This window comes from Peromyscus maniculatus, chromosome 13 (assembly GCF_049852395.1).
Source record: "Peromyscus maniculatus bairdii isolate BWxNUB_F1_BW_parent chromosome 13, HU_Pman_BW_mat_3.1, whole genome shotgun sequence".
Classification (NCBI taxonomy): Eukaryota; Metazoa; Chordata; class Mammalia; order Rodentia; family Cricetidae; genus Peromyscus; species Peromyscus maniculatus.
Genome location: NC_134864.1, coordinates 23,638,161 through 23,651,225, shown reverse-complemented (window position 1 = coordinate 23,651,225; position 13,065 = coordinate 23,638,161). Strand labels below are relative to the sequence as shown.

Genomic DNA, 13,065 nt, shown 5'->3' with positions numbered 1-13,065 from the left:
CTGCCCCTGGAATGCTGGGATTAAAGGTGTGTGCTACCACTGCCTATCCTCTATGTTTAATATTGTGGCTGTCCTGTTCTCTGACCCCAGATAAGTTTATTAGGGTGTACAATATTTTGGGGGAACACAACACCACCACAAGCCTGGCTCTCTGTTTACTACTGAACCCCTCAAGAACCTCTGTGACTCAGTCTTCTGAGGATACGGCTGCTTGCCCCAAACCCTCAGCCTGGGAAGGTATGGATGGTAGAGAAGCCAGACAACACGGCAAAGCCACAAGGCTTTGCCAGTTATGACCCTCCTGGACAAGACCACTATCATGAATGAAACTCGTGAGTTTCAACCTGGAAGGGCTCCTGGGGTCTTCGAGCCAGGAGCTGTTACACTGATGTTCCCGTTCACAGCTCCCTTTCCAAGTCCAAGGAGTTCTCAGACTGTCCAGTCCCACCACTAGGGGTCCTTTGCTCCCCAGTGTGCCAACAACGGCATGGACAGAACCAGCTGTAGGCCAAAGGACTTAGGAGCTAGATGATGAAGCCACAAATCCCTTTTCTTGACTTAGGTCCCTGCAGCCTCCTTGTAGTAAGAGCTCTGCCCTCAAGAGGGCGACAGCTTCCTTGAGAATCCTTCCTCTGGCTTCTGAGACCTGGAGGAGGGTCTCTCCAGATGTGTCAGAGGGTGGCCCTGAGGCCCGGGTCACTGTATCTCTTGGGATTTTGTTCCAGGTGTGGGCTATCTGATAGAGCTGGGCCCACAGTTCTAGCCACGCAGCCTGTTCCTCACTTCCTGGCATGTGCCTGCTCCGGTCCCCCTGTAGCATCATGGGAGCCGTTCTTCCTCCACAGCCCTGACCCCGTTCTTACCGACAAGGAATGAGAGAGAAGACTGGGACTGAGGGTTGAGCCCAGCTTCTGGGCTTCCTTTGTGCAATGACCTGAGCTGTTCTTTTGTCAGTTGTCATTGGATGGACACGGCAATGTGACAGGCCCTCAGGAGGGGCTGGATCCCAGGATCAGTAGTCTGGTGTTCAAGCCATCCACAGGGAGCTGACACTCTGGCAGAGTCCAAGACAATCAGGAAGACAAAGGTGCTGAGGTAAGTCCACATGAAAACAGGTAAACAGAGTCACGGACCTCAGAGGGTCCATGGAAGTACAGGGATTTGGAGGAGACTGTCTTGTGTGAAGGTCACAGCTGCGCAGAGCCTGGGAGGAAAGAAGGGATGAGAAGAGGGACTTGAGAGCAGCCCTGTGGCACGCTCCAGCCTGGATGATTAGCCATGTCTTCTGGTAATAATACATTGTTAATGTGTGGGCGCCATGGGCCCTGACCCCCAACTGTGAGTGGCTGTAGCCTTGCTTGCTGACCAGGTGTCCTTCCTATTCAGATTCCCTGCCGGTGTCCTTCTCACCTTAGGATCATCAGAGAGCTTACCAGAGGTTCTTTGTTCCTACATCCTGCTTGTGGTGTAAACAACTTAGGTGCATCCTGTATTTGGTGTAAACAACTTAGATGCAAGAATGCAGAACTTTGGGTCTAGAATGTAGACCATTGGTAGCGAACTTCTGCCCTCAGGGGATCCTCCATTTGTGTTGTAAGCCTGTATTTAAGGTTTCTTCCCTCTTGCAATAAACGGCATTCGACATCCAATCGTACGAATGACTCGCTGTCTCTTGTCTCTATTTTTTAATCCGCAGCCCTTCGCTCGGACATGGTGAACGCATATTGGTAACGCGGGCGTTACTGCTACAGATGGAGGTTCCTATCGAGATCTGAGTAAGAAGGACCAGCTGACGGACACTCTTGGAAGGCCGGCCGGCATTTTACAGGTGAGAGTGGATTGAAATGGGTACAGCTAGCTCACAGTCAGTTAATTGGACTGTTGAAGCAGGAAGGTACCAAAGTTAAGAAAGGGCAAGACAGCTAAAGATTTTAAATAAAAAGAAGGAAATCTTCCCAATAGAGAAGAGGGAAGGAAATGAAATTTCCCGTTAGAAAAGGGTGAAAAAATTTTAATCAAGAAAAAAGGATTTTCCCGGTAAAAAGGGGAAAATTTTTTGAAACTAGGCCTAAAGATTTGGGCCCTGTAGAGGAAGGATGAAAGAAAGAGAGAAGCCTCTTCCCAGTGGTAGTGGAAAATGTAAAGATTTTTTCCAGTTGTAGAGTTTTCAGGATAGCTGAAACTCTGAGCTCTTTCTTCCCGCTGGTGCAGAGCGGCAGCATCTGAATTACAAAGAATCGGCAGGTAGGCCTCATTGTTGCTGGCTAAATAGCAAGCGAGCCCAGGGGTTAGAAGTTTTGCTGTCTGTTTGCTTAATTTTGTTTCAAATGTTTTTTATTTTTCCCTCAGAGTGGGAATAATTCAATATTTAGGATCCCTTCGTGGGAAATGTTTTTCTGTTTTTCCCTTATGGTGGGAATAACTCGTTATTAGGTATTCCCTTCATGGGAGTAGGAAGTTTAAACGTGAGTTTATGTGTGCGGGGCGCGCCCAGCGACTGTGGCGGACAAAGACAAAGGCGTGCACGAGATAGCCCGAAGCAGCGGGCAGACAGGTACACGCCGGTGGGAGGCAGAGCCGTGATGGAATGCGGCCCAGGCAGGCGCTGGCAATAGAGCCTGAGCACTGGGCAGAGCCAGCGAGCTGAGCCTGGGAAGGGACTAGTGCTAAAAGTTTAAACGGGGCCTAACTTCTGGTGAAAAATGGTTTCAGTCAGGACATTGAATGCTAAGTCAATGCTGTTTGAATAAAGGATGTTCTGTTCTTTTGATTGTCTTGATAAATGTTTGGATGAATGTTTGATCCTCATGGTTGAAAAACTAAAGGAACAAAATTCATAATTTTGAACTATATATTAGGTATGGTCTTGTCTGTTGATCATTACTGAAAATTTGGCTCTCCAATTTAAGTTGCTTTCTAGAAATTCTTGGTTTAATTCTATAAAAATATAACACCTGAAATGAATTGGGTTATTAGCTTATTAAATAATGTTGCTAAGATAAACCCATAAATAATAATCTCTTACTGATAAAGAGGTTACAAAATTATTTTTACAGTAAATAAAATACAGGTAAATTGTTTGGTCCACATTGTTAATAATTGGCTATTTGTGCTAATGTGTTATTTGGGATCTATAAAAAAAAAAATAATAATCCTCTTTTTAAGATTTAATAAAAATAGTCAAGAGTATTACCTAAAGTTTACCTTTTCAAATCCTATAGAGATTGTATTTAATGCTTTTATAATTGGCATATGTAAAAAGGACCATGAAAACAGAAGCTGGTGATAGAATTGCTCAATTATTATTGCTTTCATATTTTAAATTCAAAATGGTGCTGATATGTATAACTGGAGGCTTTGGAGGTACAGGAAAAAAGGTGTTTTTGACAAACAGTTATCAATGATAAGCAGCCTAAATTAAAAACAAAATTATATGGGATTGAGATTGAAAGATTATTGGATTCTGGTGCTGGATATATCTATAATTTCACAAGAATCCTGAGATCCCAATTGGCCCCTTAAAAATTCTACCTCTAACCTACAAGGTATTGGCACAGCTCAGACGCCATTACAGACCAGGCTACTTTTAAATTAGAAGGATGAGAAAGGCCATGCAGAAACTTTTCAACTCTTTGTGCTACCTGACATTCCAGTAAACTTGTGGGGACGGGATGTGTTGGATGGCATGGGAGCGGTGCTTACTACACAGCCTGTACAACAGATGCTGAAGAGTCAGGGCTACTGCCCGGACAGAGGCTTAGGGAAAATGTTGCAAGGAGACCCGCTCCCTGCGGCAGACAAAAACTGTGTCACTAGGGGTCCTGGCGATACTAGAGGATTAGAGTCTTTTCCATAGAGGTCACTGCACAGCAGCCTTCAATAATACAACCGATAAAAATCACTTGGAAGAGTGATGACCCTGTATGGGTGGAGCAGTGGCCCCTTGCTAAGGAAAAATTGGAGGCTGCATATGCATTGGTTAAGGAGCAGTTAGATGCTGGACATATCATTCCTTCCACTTCACCTTGGAACTCACCTATATTTGTTATTAAAAAGAAATCAGGAAAATGGAGGCTATTACAGGATCTTAGAGCTGTAAATAAAACCATGCTTCTCATGGGAGCAACACAGCCTGGCCTGCCTGCCCCTGTGGCAATTCCTAAGCATTGGCACTTAATTGTGGTTGACTTGAGGGATTGTTTCTTCACCATTCCTTTGCATCCCGAGGACAGTCCTCGCTTTGCTTTCAGTGTTCCTTCAGAAAATCTTAAGGAACCTTATCAGAGATATCAGTGGGTGGTATTGCCTCAAGGAATGGCCAATAGCCCTACTATATGTCAAATTTATGTGTCTTTGGCCCTAGCTCCAGTTCGAAAAGCTTTTCCAGGTGTTTATATAATTCACTATATGGATGATATATTAATGGCTGCTAAAGATAAAAAACTTGTTTTTGATGCCTTTTCTTATTTACAAGAGGTTCTTAGGTTGGCTAATTTACAGATAGCCCCAGAAAAGGTACAGGTATCTTTTCCCTATCATTATTTAGGTCATGAATTGTTACGCACGGGCATACGCCCACAAAAGATTACTCTGCGCATGGATCAGCTACGCACACTTAATGATTTCCAAACCTTTCTGGGAGATATTCAATGGCTTCAGCCCACTTTAAAAATTCCAACAGGTCAGCTTCGCCCCTTGTATGATGTCTTAAAGGGCGACCCTGACCCTTCATCTCCCCGTAAATTAACAGCTGAAGGACGTGTAGCCCTACAACGTGTGCAAGAGGCCCTGGAACAGGCTCACGTACAGTATATAGATCTTAATTCTCCCTTATTGTATTTGATATTTTGTTTTACTCATTCACCTACTGGAGTGTTTTGGCAAACAGGTCCCATTTTATGGGTACATTCCCCAGCTTCTCCAGCAAAGATCATCACTCCTTATCCACAGGCTGTCGCTCAGATTATATTTAAGGGAATCAAGATCAGTGTTCAAACTTTTGGTAAGGAGCCAGATATTGTGGTGACCCCATACACCCAGTCTCAAGTAGCATGGTTGCAAGCTAATGATAATGATTGGGCCATATTGACATGCTCCATGCAGGGTCAGTTTGATACTCACTACCCCTCCAATGATGTGTGTCAATTTTTTAAATTGCATCCTGTTATATTTCCCAAGATAGTACAAATGACTCCTATTCCTCAGGCCCGTGTGGTATTTACTGATGGCACTTCACGTGGTTTTGCTGTGGTGGTTTCTGGTAACATAGTAAAGAGAATAAAAGTCCAGGGCACTTCTGCCCAGGTGGCAGAGGTATAGGCGCTGTTGCTTGCTTTACAGATGTTTTCTGATGAGAGTGTAAATATTTATACCGATAGTCAATATGTGGCACATGCCATTATGCCTTTGGAAACAACAGCCTACATACCATCCATTTCTTCCATTCATGAATACTTATTGCAAGTACAAGGACTTATATGGTCTCGCTCACATAACCTTTATGTGGGCCACATTAGAGCTCATACTCAATTGCCTGGACCTCTAAGTGAAGGTAATCAGAGGGCTGACGCCATTACTCGTATGGCTGTCACATTAGTCTGTTCTGCCTTTGAAAAGGCTACTCAGTTACATCAACATTATCATCTTAATGCTGGATCTCTCCGTTATCATACAGGCGTAACCCGGGAACAAGCCATCCAGATAGTTAAATCATGCCCTACTTGTGTGGAATTTTTACCTGTTCCTCATTTGGGAGTTAATCCTCGAGGACTTTTACCTAATCATGTGTGGCAGATGGACATCACACACGTGCCTTCCTTTGGAAAATTACAATATGTCCATGTGTCTATTGATACATATTCTTCTCTAATTTTTGCTTCCGTCCATTCAGGGGAAAAGGTTAAGGATGTAAAGGATCATTGTCTTCATGCTTTTGCTTACATGGGAGTGCCAAAATGCATAAAGACTGATAATGGTCCTGCCTACAGTAGTACGGGATTTTCAAAATTCTGCCAAGATTTTTCTATTGTTAATAAGACTGGTATTCCTTATAATCCTCAAGGGCAGGCTATAGTAGAACGCTGCCATCGTACCTTAAAAACTTATATTGCTAAATTGCTAAAGTAAAAAGGGGGGAGTTAGGGGCTCATCGCTCCTCTCCACATTCTATTCTTTCCCTTGTTTTATATATTTTAAATTTTTTATCGGTGGATTCTGCTGGAGTATCTGCTACAGATAAGCACTGGAGGGCTCCTGTTGCAAATCATCCTCTGGTGCAATGGAAAGATCTTTCTACTGGCAATTGGAGGGGACCCGATCCGGTGTTGGTGTGGGCCCGGGGATCTGTTTGTGTTTTTCCGCAGGACAATGAAATTCCTCTGTGGGTTCCTGAACGCTGTGTGCGCCCTGTGGCTGCTGCCTGAATCCCAACATGGCAGAGACCTATTGGGCCTTCGTAAAAAATTCTCCCCTTCTGATGCCAATGGGGATTGAGAGCCCAATATGGCCAGCCTTGGCAAACATTATTGTAAGCCTAGGAACTGTAGCCATGTGGTTGGATTCTTCAGAAGGTAATGTATGGTAACTTTTTTCAAAAAACATTGAGAATGTATCACACCTTGGAGATTAAGGATAACTCTGAAGGTCAATGAACTTCATTTGCTAACAGTAGCATGCCAGCTAAGCTTTTCGCATTTTGCAACCCCCCTCAAGCTGGTGTAGTACCTACTTTTCAGGAATGGCTCTGTGCAACATTTATTTGCCTCCTGAAATTCATCTAGCCTTTCTGAAGGTACCTCAAAATTTGTGAGCCTGAATGTAGCCATTACTGAGGCCATTAGTTCTGCTCCTTGTTTGCTGTTTTTGTTTTCTGTTTTCTTTATGTTTCTCAGTTGTTCTCTTGCAGACCTGCCAGCCTAAGTAGTGCTGGGATCAAGAAAAATGGGCCTTGGTGGTTCGTGTTCCTGGAGCCGTGTCCATGCCAGTGGACCGTGGCAGCTAGACACAGATGATGCTCACACGCTCCAGAAGAGACTCTGACATCGCTGTTGCCATTGTTGCTGTTATAGCAGTGGTGGCCACTGCTGCTATTGTTTCTGGGATTGCTATTTCATAATTGGTTACTACAGCTAGCACAATGGAGACCCTGGCAGCAAAAGTAGCTACCACAGTTAGTTAATCTTTCTTCTTATTGGGCATGATAAATTTAATTCTACTTTTATACATTATAATTGGCTTTGTAAGTTATAAATTATTAATACTCAAGTTCCATTTGCTCGGGATACCACCTTACAGGACTCCTATTTGCGGTAAGGCTCGTTTAAATAGGGAATGGTTCAGTTGCCTGTAGCCTTCTGGCTATGGGTGGGTTAGGACTTCTGTTGGTCTTTTCTGTGTCGCACAGATTGCAAGCCCAGTGCCACTTTGAGATCTTTGGCAGCAGTCACTCTACAGCTCACGTGGTTGAGTCTGTATGATAATGAGTATTCAGAGACGGGTAATGCTTGGGGGGCTGCCACCAACCTAAGACAGAGCACTTGTGTGGCCTGGGCAGGTGTCTCTATGACGGGTAAGGTGGTCTGCTGGTCCCATGCAACCTAAGTCAGAAGCTCATTTAATAAAAAGGGGGGACCTGTGGGCGCCATGGGCCCTGACCCCCGACTGTGAGTGGCTGTAGCCTTGCTTGCTGACCAGGTGTCCTTCCTATTCAGATTCCCTGCCGGTGTCCTTCTCACCTTAGGATCATCGGAGAGCTTACTGGAGGTTCTTTGTTCCTACATCCTGCTTGTGGTGTAAACAACTTAGGTGCATCCTGTATTTGGTGTAAACAACTTAGATGCAAGAATGCAGAACTTTGGGTCTAGAATGTAGACCATTGGTAGCGAACTTCTGCCCTCAGGGGATCCTCCATTTGTGTTGTAAGCCTGTATTTAAGGTTTCTTCCCTCTTGCAATAAACGGCATTCGACATCCAATCGTACGAATGACTCGCTGTCTCTTGTCTCTATTTTTTAATCCGCAGCCCTTCGCTCGGACATGGTGAACGCGTATTGGTAACGCGGGCGTTACTGCTACATTAATGGGCACCAGTGGAAATTTCATGTAATTCTCACTTCCCATGAAATAGTATTCTGAAAACTCTTCCTTAGCTTCCAGGCCCTGGGACAGTGGTGGCAGAGTAATCCCAGCCAACATGCTGCAGTGCCCTTTCCCCAGTCCTCTGGTGATGGCAAAGGCAGATGGTGAGGGAGAGACAGCAGCCAGAGATCATCAGAAAGGGGAACAATGGCTCAGCCCCAGAAATCGGAGGTCATGCGCCATTTGTGTGGCTCTGACCTCCTTGACATATACCCCTAGGAATTTTTTTTTAATTCTGTGTTTAATTTGTGGGTTTCTTTGTTTTCTTTAGCCATGGAGGATGTTTACTAAAGCCACAAGGTGAACCCAAGGGCAAACTGCAGGTCAGAGTAGCTAGGCTTCCCTAAAGCCTAGAACTAGCACAAGACAAGACACACAGAGCAAAATCTGCTCTGTTCCTCTCATCATCTTTGGCCACATAGTTCTCATGAGCTTGGTGAGTTTCTTTTTAAGCATTTATTTATTTTTATTTTTTGCACATCAATGTCTGCATGTGCTACATACACTGCATACTTTTTTTGTTGCCTGCAGAGGCCCGAAGAATGTCAGCAGCAGCCTGGCTGAAGGGCAGGTGATGAGCACAGAAAGAAGCCATTTTGTTTAAACTGGGTCGCCGGAGTCCTCACTCCTGCTGGAGAGCCAGGACCTGAGAAGACAGGACCTCTGCTCAGGTCACCCTCGATCAGGCCCTATCTTCAGAGAAATTCTAAGCTCGGCATTCAAGGAAGGAACTATGAAACTCTCCACAGTGGCAGGCCCGAGAAGAAAGAGGCGCACTGTTCCCATCACCACTGACCTCCACACTATGTATGTTTATCATGACATAGCGTAGGTGGTGTGCCTTGGTGACGGTGACTCCCCGTCCTGGCAGCTGGATCCGTGGCCTGCCTGATGGCTACAGGGAGCGACTTCTGGTGGGACAGCACTGCCACCTCTAAGAGAGAATGTGCCAGTGGGAAAGGCGTGAAATGAAGGAGAGTGAATCCCAAGCACCTGGAACACAGGGCTGGCCCATGGCTTCCCAGGAACCTCACACTGAACCGAAAACTTGGCTTAGAAGGGCTTATTGGGAAATGTTATCATTTTTACTATTTTCTACAGAGAAAATATTTTCCAGTTTTAAGTAACCTTGGACTTTTGAATTATAACCTGTTTTTATGTTCAAGCTACCTGTGTATAATTTCTCCTATAGTTGTACATAAAATGTTTTTACAATTTTAAAAAAAAGGACAAATATTATAGAATTGAAATATATAGAATATATATATATGGAGAAGAAAGGAATATAGAGCAATGATTTCTTAAGTACAGAATCTCTGTTTTGTGTGATGGAAAAGCCCCACAAACAGACAGTAGGATCAGGACATAATATCATGAAATTAATGAATATCATAAATATAGTTAGTGAATGAATACTGCAAATGTAATCAATGAATATCGCAAATGTAATTAATATCATGAGTGTAATTAATGAATATCATGAGTGTAATTAAAAAATGAATTTAAAAAAAATCAACCAAGACAAAAAAAAAATACAACATGGGCTAGAGAGATGGATCACAGGTTAAGGTTGTTCTTCCAGAGGTCCTGAGTTCAATTCTTAGCAACCACATGGCGGCTCACAACCATCTGTAGTGAGATCTGGTGCCCTTTTCTGGCCTCCAGAGATGCAGGTAGAACACTGTATACATGCTAAATAAATAAATTTTTTTTGGTGGGGCGGGGTCTGAGACAAGGTTTCTCTGTGTAGTTTTGGTGCCTGTCCTGGATCTCGCTCTATAGACTAAGCTGGCTTTGAACTCACAGAGATCCGCCTGGCTCTGCCTCCCGAGTGCTGGGATTAAAGGTGTGCACCACCGCCACCGCCACCGCCACCGCCACCGCCACCACCACCCAGCCTTAAATAAGTAAATAAAAAAAAAAAAACACCACACACACACACAATAAAACTAACAAAAAATCAGTTTACAAAGAATAAACAAGGATATCTTGTAAAAGTAAGAACAGATGCTCACAGAAACTATAAAGTTGTTAAAAATCCTAGTATTGGGGGTGGATTACCTCCTGAGATGTTGCCCAGGGATGCTCTAGAGGCCACTAAAACAATAAAGATCTCCATTGATGTTGGTTACATTCCAAAACTGGATGGTGCGACACTCTTGCTGAAGACATCCCTTGCTTTGGTTGCAGGTCTTGAACTGAGTTGGAAGTGTTCCCAACCTATGGTCTAGCTCTTGTATCGCCAGAGATGTTACTCAGGTCACTGAGAATAATTATGATCCCAAGTCCTACTCAGTTATGGATTCTGCATACTCGATAATAAAAAGTGCCTGACAAGACTTGCCAGATAGTGCCACAGCAGCACATGTATTTATGGATGGACCCAGCTCTCCGATTTGACGAAGGTCTGCTTCATGAGAGGAAATTCACATCTAGTGCTGGGGGCTTACACAGAACCTATGGCCAGGGAAGCCATAGGTCCCAGGGGAAAAACAATTGCCATTGCTCTAGTCAGTGAGTATGATGTACTAGCTAAGCACTTACCAACATCTGCACTTATGACTAGAGGTTATTGCTGCTGTTGACGATCATTTATGGTCTTCTGTTTCTTGTTCTCTGTATTTTCCACACTTGTATGTTACCACAGAAGAAATACCACTGACATTGACCATCAGCCATGTTCTAGAAACAGGTTTAAAAAAAAAAAAGTGCTGGACTGTGTTGGTGCACACCTTTAGTCCCAGCACTCAGGAGGCAGAGGCAAGTGGATCTTTGCGAGTTCGAGGCCAGCCTGCTCTACAGAACGAATCCTGGGCAGCCAGGGCTGCCTGTCTTGAAACAGAGAGACTCTTGTCTTTTAAAACTTAAAAATTAGTTTCCCTACCCTACTAGAGTTAGAAGAGTCAAATGTCCATGTTACCCCCTCCAAGGCTCTGGACCACTGCAGAAAATCGGGCAGAAAGGACCTAGGAGCAAGTGGTGGGATGCTGTGAAGCAGTTCCTATGGAATGAAGACCTTCCATCATGGAGGGAAGCTCATTCACACACAGGATATCCACCGGAAGAGAATCTAAGGGAAAGTAAACAGTTCATCTTGAGAGGAATCTCCTTAAGCTCAGCAAAGAACTCAAAACAGCTCCAGGAAGTCCCTGAAGCTGATCATGGGGCTGTTGGCAGGCATGCTAGGACACGCTGAGCTGCCTGGAAAAGGCTCAGACCAACCAAGCTATCTGAAAGGGACCCTCTCACTGCCTGCGGGTTGTGCGGTGTGCTCCAGTGTTCCAGCTTTTGGGGCTGTCAGGCTGGAGCAGGCTTTTTGGTGATGGCAGATGTCCTTGACAAATGTCTGCCCCTGTCACCCTTCACCCATATTCCTGCATCCCCAGTAAAACTCATTGGTTCACCAAGCTGGACTTTGGTGGGCGCCTCACATTGGTTCCCTATCAGAGATGAGTAGACTTTTGTTCCCATCTCCTGGGAACAGTGCCACACAACGGGCTGCAGGATCTGCCTCCTGGGGGCTCCTCGCTGCCTTCTGCACAGAGATGAATCAGGTCACATTCTCCACAGCCCATGATGTGAGTCCCAAGGCAGTAGTGTGTTTCTTCCCCTCTGTGCCATATCCGTGCCCAGAGGGACTGCTGGTGGGCATAGTCATCAGGAAACGCTGAGTAGCCCTGCAGCCAGACCCGGCTTTGTGAGGACAGTGCCATCTGGAGTGCCTCCTGGGACTCCTCAAGCTTGTCAACCTGTGACGCTTCTGTTTCTGCCTCCTTAACCCACTGCCAGGCTCCGTGGGCTGAGTTACTGTTGCCCTAAAGTTTGATTGTGTCAAGTTCCAGCCCCAGGCTTCAAAACCCAGGAGCTTCCTTTTTCTTTTTTTTTTTTTTTTCCCTTCAAGACAGGATTTCTCTGGGTAACCCTGGCTGTTCCGGAACTCACGAGATTCCTGCCTCTGCCTCCCGAAGAGCTGAGAGCATGTACCACCACTGCGTGGTGAAAACCCAGGATCTTAAGCAGTCCCAAGACACCATGGGTCTTCCGAAGTCCTCTTTTTGGAAAGCGTTGTCTTGCCCCATATTCTCGAGACGAATCAGACTGCCCCGGTGGTCTGCTGGGTGGGATTCTGCACTCTTTTCTGCCCTCACGCTGGTGCAGCCCATGTGAGGTTTTGCTTTCCCATTTCTCAATCTTGCCTGCTCTCTCGACTTTCACAGTATCAAGAAAGCAAACCAGGCAGATCAGGTGACAAGAGCAATTCCAAGCAGAGGCGTGGAAATAAGACTGGATCCAGAGGCCATGTAGGCCTGGCAGCTTGGAATAGTAGTGGGCCTCCCCAGAGAAGCCTGGCTGGAGGCCGTCTGAAGAAGCCCTGCTCTTCTCTGTGGTCTGAGGGAAGAGGACCAAGGGGATTAACTTCTGATGACTAGGCCTGGTAGACAGTGCCCCCTTTGCTGGGGCTGAAGCCCCATGGAACAGAGATGTGGGTAGCTGTGACTTGCTGAGGATTCAGTTCCTTGGCATGGACTGGGTCTCCGAGCTGAAACACACCCTTCTCAGGGGGTAGGTGCAGGATGGGGAGAGGGAAAGAGCCAGAGGGGTAGGTAGCAACAGCTGATGAAGCTGTGAAGGCCTGGCCATATATGCCATTGGCTCCTGTGGCCCCCCACAAGCATGTGGTGATACTATACTTAAGACAGTTTACTTATCAGACTTTGAAGTATCTCCAGCATTTCAGAGAACAGGAGAGGGCTGGGGAGAGGAGCCTGGGGCCATCCTCACAAGAACAAAGATATTCTAGGGACACCTGTGTCTTCCCTGTGTCCATCAGACCGTTGGGCTGATGATGGACCTCCAGGAACTGGAATTTCCCTTAGGATCTCATACCAGGAGAAGGAAAAGGCTGAGGCTCTGGGACTAGGCAGAGGGG

General features: G+C 45.5%; 1 long non-coding RNA gene across 1 annotated transcript; it reads left to right on the top strand.

Moving 5' to 3' along the window:
* Window positions 1–369: 369 nt before the first annotated feature.
* On the top strand, window positions 370–8,802 carry LOC121821953 (uncharacterized). Its single transcript, XR_013044028.1, has 3 exons — window positions 370–1,095; window positions 8,407–8,571; window positions 8,667–8,802. It is a non-coding gene; the product is annotated as an uncharacterized LOC121821953 (long non-coding RNA).
* Window positions 8,803–13,065: the final 4,263 nt, after the last annotated feature.